The sequence below is a fragment of the Mytilus galloprovincialis genome, chromosome 11 (genome assembly GCF_965363235.1).
Source record: "Mytilus galloprovincialis chromosome 11, xbMytGall1.hap1.1, whole genome shotgun sequence".
In the NCBI taxonomy this organism is placed as follows: Eukaryota; Metazoa; Mollusca; class Bivalvia; order Mytilida; family Mytilidae; genus Mytilus; species Mytilus galloprovincialis.
The window spans coordinates 64,778,683-64,788,172 of record NC_134848.1 but is presented as its reverse complement, the minus strand read 5'-3'; the positions used below and the strand labels follow the sequence as shown (position 1 = coordinate 64,788,172).

General features: G+C 33.0%; 1 long non-coding RNA gene across 4 annotated transcripts in view; it reads right to left on the bottom strand.

Annotated features, from left to right (window-relative positions):
• Positions 1-1,851: 1,851 nt before the first annotated feature.
• The window catches only part of LOC143052610 (uncharacterized), a 21,449-nt gene continuing 13,810 nt past the window's right edge, over positions 1,852-9,490 (bottom strand). For all 4 annotated transcript variants that reach the window (XR_012971174.1, XR_012971173.1, XR_012971175.1 and 1 more), the window contains 2 exons: positions 6,368-6,752; positions 1,852-3,459 (listed from right to left, as the gene is read on the bottom strand). This is a non-coding gene — a long non-coding RNA (uncharacterized LOC143052610). The remainder of the gene's footprint in view (positions 3,460-6,367; positions 6,753-9,490) is intronic.

Below are 9,490 nucleotides of genomic sequence, written 5' to 3'. Positions count from 1 at the left end.
ACTGTTCATCATACTAACTTTTATTTTTATTTCTTGTTTGAGAAAACGAAGCACTGGAAACGACTGTTTCTGCTTGGTGGAAGTAGATTATGGTTCGGTTCCTTCACTGCGTAATTATATTATTTGGTGCTAACAATTCTGATACTTGTATTTACCTTGATCGCCTTTTCTCCGCTTCAAAACCGCCACCCCGTGTAGAACATAGTCAACACCCCGTGTGTGGCGTTCTACGCGGTGCTTCAAGTATTGGCAGGATATGGTGCGTTATTTGTATTATTTATACGTACATGTATATTATTAAAGACAAGAAGATTGAAAGTTCACTGTTGATTCAAGAAAATGACAACAGTTTTATACTTTCGCAAATAAACGTTGGGTCTTTCCTATTTATTTTGAGAGGATAATAAATGATACTGAAGGTGATTCTTGACAAATATTGATCACCAACAGAAACATGCATAGTGAAAACCAAAGAAAAAATTCATCCATATGAAAATGGCGTGCGCATGGTTGGATTGCCAATGAGACAACTATCCATGCAGACAAAAGAAACGAATATGCAATACTTATATGGCCTTCAATAATGAGCAATATACCATATTTCATGTCACACAGGGCTGCAGTATATTAAACATGTTCAAATGAAAATTTGAGAAAACGAAAGTCTTGTTTAATATTATAATACTAAGAGAAAATGAATGGGGAATGTGCCCAATGGACACAGATGATACCGCTGCATATAACGTTTGAAAGGGACTTAACTCAAGAACTGTAAAAGTGATGATACCAAAACTTGTATTTGATCTGAGATTTGTGGTAATAACCATTGTATATACGTTTCATAACATTTAATTAAAAGAGAAACGAAAAATTCAGCAATTTATTTAATTGTAAAGGGTCATAACTTTAAAAAGATAATGTGACGCCACCTAAATTCAAACTTGATTTTTGTTTTGAGGTTATAAGCATATTACTTAAGTTTCATAGTTGAGGTAAACTAAATTTATTTGAAAAGGGGCATAGCTCTAGAAAGATAAAAGTGATGCCACCAAAATGCAAACTCGATCTGTGGTCTGTGGTAATAAGCATTGTGTATAGATAATAACATTTGGTCGAGCAAAACTAAATTTAAAGAACGGAAACTAATTTTGGAATGTACGGACATGCGTACTGACGGACAAGGTTAAAACCTAATGCCATCTCCACTACGACGAGGGCATAAAAACAAATACTTGTGTACGACAGACAGCACCAACGGAAACCACTGAAATACAAGCTTTTGAATTGTTACACTAAAGGAACATTTAAAAGTGTAGCAGTGTAAAATATTTTTGTAAGTCTCCGTAATCTTATATCAACACTACACAAGCATAACCTGGACATAGTGATACATACATCTTAGAAACAATGTTTTATTTGGCCTATAACTTAAAAGACGATCACAGATTATATAGAAAAGATGGCGATACTCAATAACCCACAGTGATCAATGAAGGAAGTGAAAATACTCCGGAAATGAAAATAATAATGCTATAGATACGGATACTGCTGCTGGCGCTGGCGCCATAGTTTTGATTATGGCGGGTACACATCCTGTGCTAAGCCACAGTCGGCGATATCATAATAAAGGAAGAACTATAGCACGGAGTTGAACATGTATTTTATACTACATTATGTAAAGTATCATATTATGGTTCATAATCAACAATGTGTGTGTTAACCAATTTAAATTGATATCAAAATTGAAAATTTATGCAAAAATGCATCTAAACAAAATTGCAAGGTTAACTTTTTCGGGAGGCTCTAGAATTTACGCAGGAACTTCCTCAATAAAAAATAAGTAAGAGTTCGTTGTTTCGTATATTTGTTTTATTGTTCATATAATACATATAAAGTTCAACAAAACAATTGCAATTGTTGGTATAAAACCCATTGCAACTGGATATGGTACAAAGACGTTATACGTCATACAATATTGTTCACATACCAACGGCATAATAGTTGTGTAAAGGTGCATGTATACATGTGTATAACACAATAATATTATATGCACATATTCAAACTGAATACAAATAATAACCAAAAACTGCACATGCAGGTTAAAATAGCGTTTTAAAAAAATATAACAAAATAATTAAATCCTAAATGAATACAAGATAACGTTAACATGACATGAAAACAAAGTATATCGTGCCAGTCAAAATAATATCATATAAATGTGTGTATGTAAAAAAAGGCAATCTGAGGGCATGCATATATAATTGTCGATGTGTGGTAATGATATGATTAGACCAATCTGTATTGGAGGAAAATCAAACTACATGAATATTGCATTGTCATAAATTAACATCTAGGTTTATACTAAAAATCTTAATTGAAAATAAAACAAACTTACAATCTCATCATTAGCGTGATTAACAAAACGAACTAAACATCTAAAATAAAATAACGAACTTAAAAAAACAGTTACTACTTCATTAAACTATAATTACTTGTGTACCCATGTACCTATGTAGAAGAAATCTGACAGTGTTTGACATTGAAATGATATGTCAATAAGCTCAGCTTTTATGTTGTACAATCTTTGTCGCATAACAGCTTCTATTTCGATGTATCATTAATATTAAACGGCACTGTTTCCGACAGTGCGTAGTTTCGTGCGCACATATTAATCTAATATCATGGTCGTTCTTTGCCTTTGGTTAGAACTCCGCTATGCAGCAATATTTGCGAGAATCAGATTTTCTCTAGAGGATGCCAGAAGTCTTCTGTAATTCGTTGGATATTTGCAATGTTACAATTACCATCATCACTTAAAAACCAATGTCCCCACTCTTTGGCGCGTAATATTTTAATTTTATTCCCAATGACCCAGTTATTGTTGATTACATACGGTCGTGATGCCTTCCGTTTCGCTTCTGACATAACATACCATTTCCCGTCTGGATAATCTGCTAACGGCAACTCTTTCTTTTTCAATCCTCCAAGCCGTTTGTTAATTATTCCTGACACATATATCTGGTCATTGTCTCCTTCCGAAATTAGTTTTCCCGCGGGTAGAGATTTAATTCTCTTATCCAACTCATATAACCTTCTGTTCAATTCTTTCCATGTTAGAATCGTAGGGTTTGTTGGGAATAAATATAGAAAACCAATAGCTGTTAAACCTGGTCTCTCGGACACGGGATTTGCGAGAATATCGGCGTTTTTGGTACCAGATAATACCGGAACTGGATTTTTTATCCACAAAGCGTCCACCTCAAATAAAAATACTTCTTGATTGATTAACAATAATTCTAACAATACATGTGCTCGAAAGTTAGTTAATCTAACGTATCCTGCATGGCTATATGATTGGTCGCCATTTAATGGCATACCGGAAATAGCTACTACATTTATATCCGGCCATTGCCTCTTTATCGTATCTTTAGTGTCCAAGTCTGTACTGATAATCAACACCTAAAATTAGGATTTAAATGCACATAATATTACTAAAATGCAAAATAAAAACAATGTATGTGCTTTAATTGACTTCTTTTTATCACAATGGCACATGTTCTCGCAAACAAGAGGTCAAAATAGCCAGTATGGATTTTGATGCGACTGTCACACAGGTGAAATGTTTGGCTAGCTATAAAATCCGGTTCAATCTAGGAAAATGCTTGTACCAAGTCTGGAATATGACAGTTGTTATCCATTCGTTCCATGTGTTTGGGCTTTTGATTTTTCAATTTGAGTAGGGAAATTTCTTTCTGAATTTTCCTCGGAGTTCAGTATTTTTACCTTTTCGCTCACACAATGTCACAGGTTACCCTTTTTAAAATCATAACCAAGTTCGACTCATTTTTAGTGATGACCTTATCATGACCACTACATGTCATTTAGGCAATGAAAATTTGTGGTTACTGAATATTCAGAAATTATCATTGTCGAATTAACACATTAGTCTTACAAAAAAAAATCGCAAAAATACTCCGAGGAAAATTCAAAACGGAAAGTCCCTTATCAAATGGCAATATCAAAAGCTCAAACACATCAAACGAATGGAAAACAACTGTCATATTCCTTACTTGGTACAGGCATTTTCGCTTGTAGAAAATGGTGGATAAAACCTAGTTTTAAAGCTAGCTAAACCTCTCACTTGTATGACAGTCGAATCAAATTACAAACTAAAAATGTTTCAAAAGAAGCTTGACTTTTATTAATTTATTGATATGAAAATATCAATAAATTACATGTTTACAAACCTTAGAATTGTCCGAAATATTAAGGATTTTCTCAACCAGGAAAAGATAATCTTAGCTTTATTTGGTAAAATCTTTTACAATTTGCTGTCAACTTCGTTCTTAATTTGACCTTATAACTTTTATCTATTCGAGCGTCACTGGTGAGTCTTTTGTAGACAAGACGAGCGTCACTGGTGAGGCTTTTGTAGACAAGACGAGCGTCACTGGTGAGTCTTTTGTAGACAAGACGAGCGTCTGGAGTAAAAATTGTTATTAGGCAGAATAAGCCGTATATTTGAGGTGTTATTGTCTTATTTTCAAGTGTTCGAAAATAACAGCGAAAATATAGATATATATTTATATTTAAAACGGTTCCCGTGCTCTCTAATTAGGTATCCAGTTACGGTTGAGTCTTAAATTAATTATATATGTTAATAGTTTTGAGAGTACTGTCAGTAAAATCTAAGAACATATAATTAGTTTCTTAGGGAGCTACCATTTGATTTTTATGGGGGGGGGGGGGCTAGGATGAAATTTGAAAAAAAATAGGCAGGACAGGAGTTCTGAGTAAAAAAAAAGGCAGGATGAGACACTTTGCAAAAAAAAAAAAAGGCAGGATGACAATTTATGAAAAAAAGTCAGGACAAACTAATTAAAAATATACCCAGTTTTTTTCAGTTTATATTTGTATTATGTGCACATACATCAGAACCATAGGGAACTATATTTCAGTGCGAATACATTTAGTAACAGTAGCTAACCTGTCCTGTTGTTAGGGAGGCTAGTGCCTAAGTAAAGATTTAGAACAAGTTCTAATCTTTCCAAAAAAAGGCAGGACAGAGATTACAACTAAAAAAAATGCAGGACAAAATTTTTCATCCTAGCCCCCCCCCCCCCCCCCCCCCCCCCATAAAAATCAAATGGTAGCTCCCTTATCCAAGATAGGAATAGGATTGCTACAATAGTATAAAATCAAAATTAGATATCGATTTGAAATGAGATCATTTGCTTTTGATTTTTCATTATGTTTCACAAAGGTAATGAGACGACAGCCGTGATCGTATTGACGTATTATAGAAGATTTTACTCCGAATCAATTTGTCATTGAAAAACATTTTTTGTAGACTACTTATTATACATGTTATACAGTGGTTTTTATTAATATTTATATTTTTTCTCCAAACTGTGATGATTTGTGTCATTCTTTGGTATCATTTCAACAGAAGTGGTTACTGACTTTGCTCTGTATGATAATCATCGTATACTGCTGACGAGATAATAACTTGGATTAAGCCATTGTTATTTTCACGTTCTATTCAAGAAAGTTTCATATTTCTAGATTATATCGTTGAAGTGCCTGTTCCAAGTGAGGAGCCTGGTAATTTATAGTGGTCGTCGTTCGTCATTATCGTTTTCGGTAGTTGTCTTATGAATTAGGCCGTTGGTTTTCTCGTTTGTATTGTTTAACAATTTTCATGAAGGGGCTTTTTAAAGACGAATATATAATGTATTGTTTCTAATGGTTGAAGGGCCTACTTTGGCTGATAGCATTTTATATCAACTTCATTTAAACTCAGGTGGATTGTTGTTTCTTTGGAAATCATACCTCATCTAATTTTTGTATTGAGAACATTTCCTCAACCCCTTCTGCTTAGATTTCGTTTTTTTTTTTTTTTTTTTTTTTTTTTTTGTCATTAGACTCAATGTAAACGGCACAGTGCCAGTGGAATTATATTACTTTATTTGTATTGTTATACATGTATATTAATTAGACCGTTGATTTTCCCGTTTGAAAGTTCGTTTTACACTAGTCATTTTTGGGGCCCAGGCCCTTTATAGCTTGCTGTTCAGTGTGAGCCAAGGCTCCGTATTGAAGACCGTACTTTGACTTGTTTGACCTATACGTTTGACCTTTAATGGTTTACTTTTATAAAATGTGACTTGGATGGAGAGTTGTCTCATTGGCACTCCAAAGAAAACTGTATATGGATATCAAAGTTACCACATCTTCTTATATCTATCTCTAACAATCATACATATCTCTTTTGTTATTCATCATAATAATCATGATAATAAGGAGATACGTTGTGATTGCCAATGAGAAAACTATCAACCAAAATTCAAACCAAGTTGATTCATACCTGTTTGTGAATTCCCATGTGTTCTGTGTTACATAACCAACTCAAAGCAAACTGTAGGTAAGCTCCATTAATCAAGGTAACCAGTAAAGGTTTGGCATTCATTTGTCTCGCCACATCTAGAACATCAGCAATTTCTTGTCCAAAAGGCATGGATGAGTTGAATGTTGGTTTAATTATGGAATTTTTGTCTGATTTAAATGGACTGTTTCCTTCCACGTTGTCAAAATTTACCACATTTTGAACTGAATTACGGTAGCTTTTGTCGTCAAACAAAAGGGTGTATGCCATTAAGAATAAAGCGACTGCTACCACCAATAGAATCAGGACTGATGACTTTAGTTGCCTCATGATTTATTTCCGTTGTGATGTCATGGATGCATTAAATCTGAAATTACAAATTAGCAATAAAATTTAACAATTAAATGCAGATAATGTCTATATTAATACATGTATTAGAATAATGAGACAACTATCCGCTATCCACCAGTGGTCAATTATATAGGTCATTGTACGGTCTTCAACGATTGGTACCGAATTGTTGTTTGAAAATTAAAACTTATTCACGGTATAATGTGACATTCTGGTGTAGGAGATTTTCCCATTTATTCAACTTTACATCTGTTGCTACTCTTTTTTTTTTTTGTGGCCAGGTCTCACGAAAAGTTATTTTGGTCACAGTCAATTCCTGTATTTTGTTTTGCTGATTTTTCATTTTCATCCTGCCAGGATATCAGTCATTTTAAAAGATAATGATAATATGTCATAAAATTGTCAATCAAAGATCAAAAGATAATGTAAATAATAAGTTTAACCCAATGGAAAGTAGACTGGTGACAATCATATCACATCTTCTTATTCTTTAATTAACCAGGTCATCGTTCAGTTTTCAACAATGAGTATAACCATTACCATCAAGTACAATGATGTAAACTAGCCTATTAGACCATGTAGACGCTCCAGAAAAATAAAAAGAATTTAACAAATATCATAAAAGTAGATGTTCCGCAAGGCGTAGCTTTATACGACCGCAGAGTTCGAACCCTGAACAGTTGGGGCAAGTATGGACACATCATTTAAGCTTGATACAGCTCTGAATTTGGATTGTGGTTAAATAGTTGAAACAACATAGGTTTCTGACACAGAATGAATGTGGTCTAAGAACTTAAACTTAAAAACTTAAAAAATTTTAAATTGGACATTTACCTATTATGGTCCAATATCCAAAATCTAAATACATGGTTAAATTCAGCATTTATATCAAAGAACCCCAAGAATTCAATTTTTGTTAAAATCAAACAAAGTTTAATTTTGGACCCTTTAGACGTCAATGTGGACCAATTTGATAACTGGGCCCAAATATCAAAAATCTAAATACATGGTTAGATTCAGATTATATCAAAGAACCCCATATATTCATTTTTTGTTGAAATTAAACTTGGACCCCGATTAGGACCAACTTGAAAACTGGGCCTATAATCAAAAATCTAAAGACATGTTTAGATTCAGCATATCAAAGAACCCCATGGATTCAAATTTTGTTGATATCAAACAAAGTTTAATTTTGGACCCTTTGGGCCCCTAATTCCTAAACTGTTGGGACCAAAACTCCCAAAATCAATCCCAACCTTCCTTTTATGGTCATAAACCTTGTGTTTAAATTTCATAGATTTCTATTTACTTATACTAAAGTTACAATGTATGGTGCGAAAAACCAAGAAAAATGCTTAATTGGGCACCTTTTTTGCCCCTAATTCCTAAACTGTTGGGACCAAAACTCCCAAAATCAATCCCAACTTTCCTTTTGTGTTCATAAACCTTGTGTATAAATTTCATAGATTTCTATTTACTTATACTTAAGTTATAATTGTGCGAAAACCAAGAAAAATGCTTATTTGGGTCCTTTTTTTGGCCCCTAATACCTAAACTGTTGGGACCAAAACTTCCAAAATCAATCCCAACCTTCATTTTGTGGTCATAAACCTTATGTTTAAATTTCATAGATTTCTATTGACTTAAAGTAAAGTTATAGTGCGAAAACCAATGTCTTCGGACGACGACGACGACGACGCCAACGTCATACCAATATTCGACCGGTCGTATAAAAACTCAACTGAAGGATTTGAGCTTAGCCTTAGGGGACGACAATTTGATTTCAGTAGGGGTTGTCATTAGTTGTTCTTTGCTTTTTATAATTTTTCGTAATTAGTTGTTACATTTATGAATTAAGCATTTATCTAGTCCTTTAACATTTATGACCTTTAGAGCAATGTTTTATTTTCAGTGTTATTTTTCTAATATTTTGTTTTAAGGTCAAGGATCAGTAAATGAACTAGTCGGAGTCCATAGATTTTTTTTTTTTAATTTAGAAGTCGATTAGATATTGAAAATATACATCAGAAAATGTAAAAAAAAGTATATGTCACCGACTTCGTTTTCGAGAAAAATCATTTAAAATGGTCCGAGAGGGTACTAAATTACATTGAATATATAGGGGGAATCTGTATTTTTCTTCTACAATTTTCTGTTTCCGGTATAAATCACGTAAACCGCTCCATAGAATTTTTTTTAAATTAACATTTTCTTCCTCTTTGTCTAACGAATTAGATGATGTTAAAAAAAAATATATGGTCACCGACTTCGTTTTCCCTGTAGAAGCGACGCAAACTCAACATTTTGGCAAAAAACCCATCAAAATTCGTGACGTCGTTATTTTTATTACATAACGTCAAGTTATCATGCTAATTATTTCCAACGTTCTTCGTGTTGATTATGCACGATTCATTTGTGTTTCGTATTGATAGATTCTTTTTATCTGGATAATTATCATTAATTTTTATTTTGTATTTCCGATATTCTTTATTCTTTATATTTAGGCACCTCATTATGCTCTTTTTCTTTTTTTTTTCTTTTTTTTTTTTTTTTTTTTGCCTTTTATTCTGCAATTTTTGCCCATTATTCTGTATTCCGTTAACCTCAATCAGACCCTCTTTTATGGAACATTTTAAAAAGAAATTATACGTTATAAAAAATATGATACTTGTATGTTCATTATCAATACACATGTCTAAAACAATTACTAATTCAAACAAAAATACATTGTAAGTACATGAACGCAAAAATAGT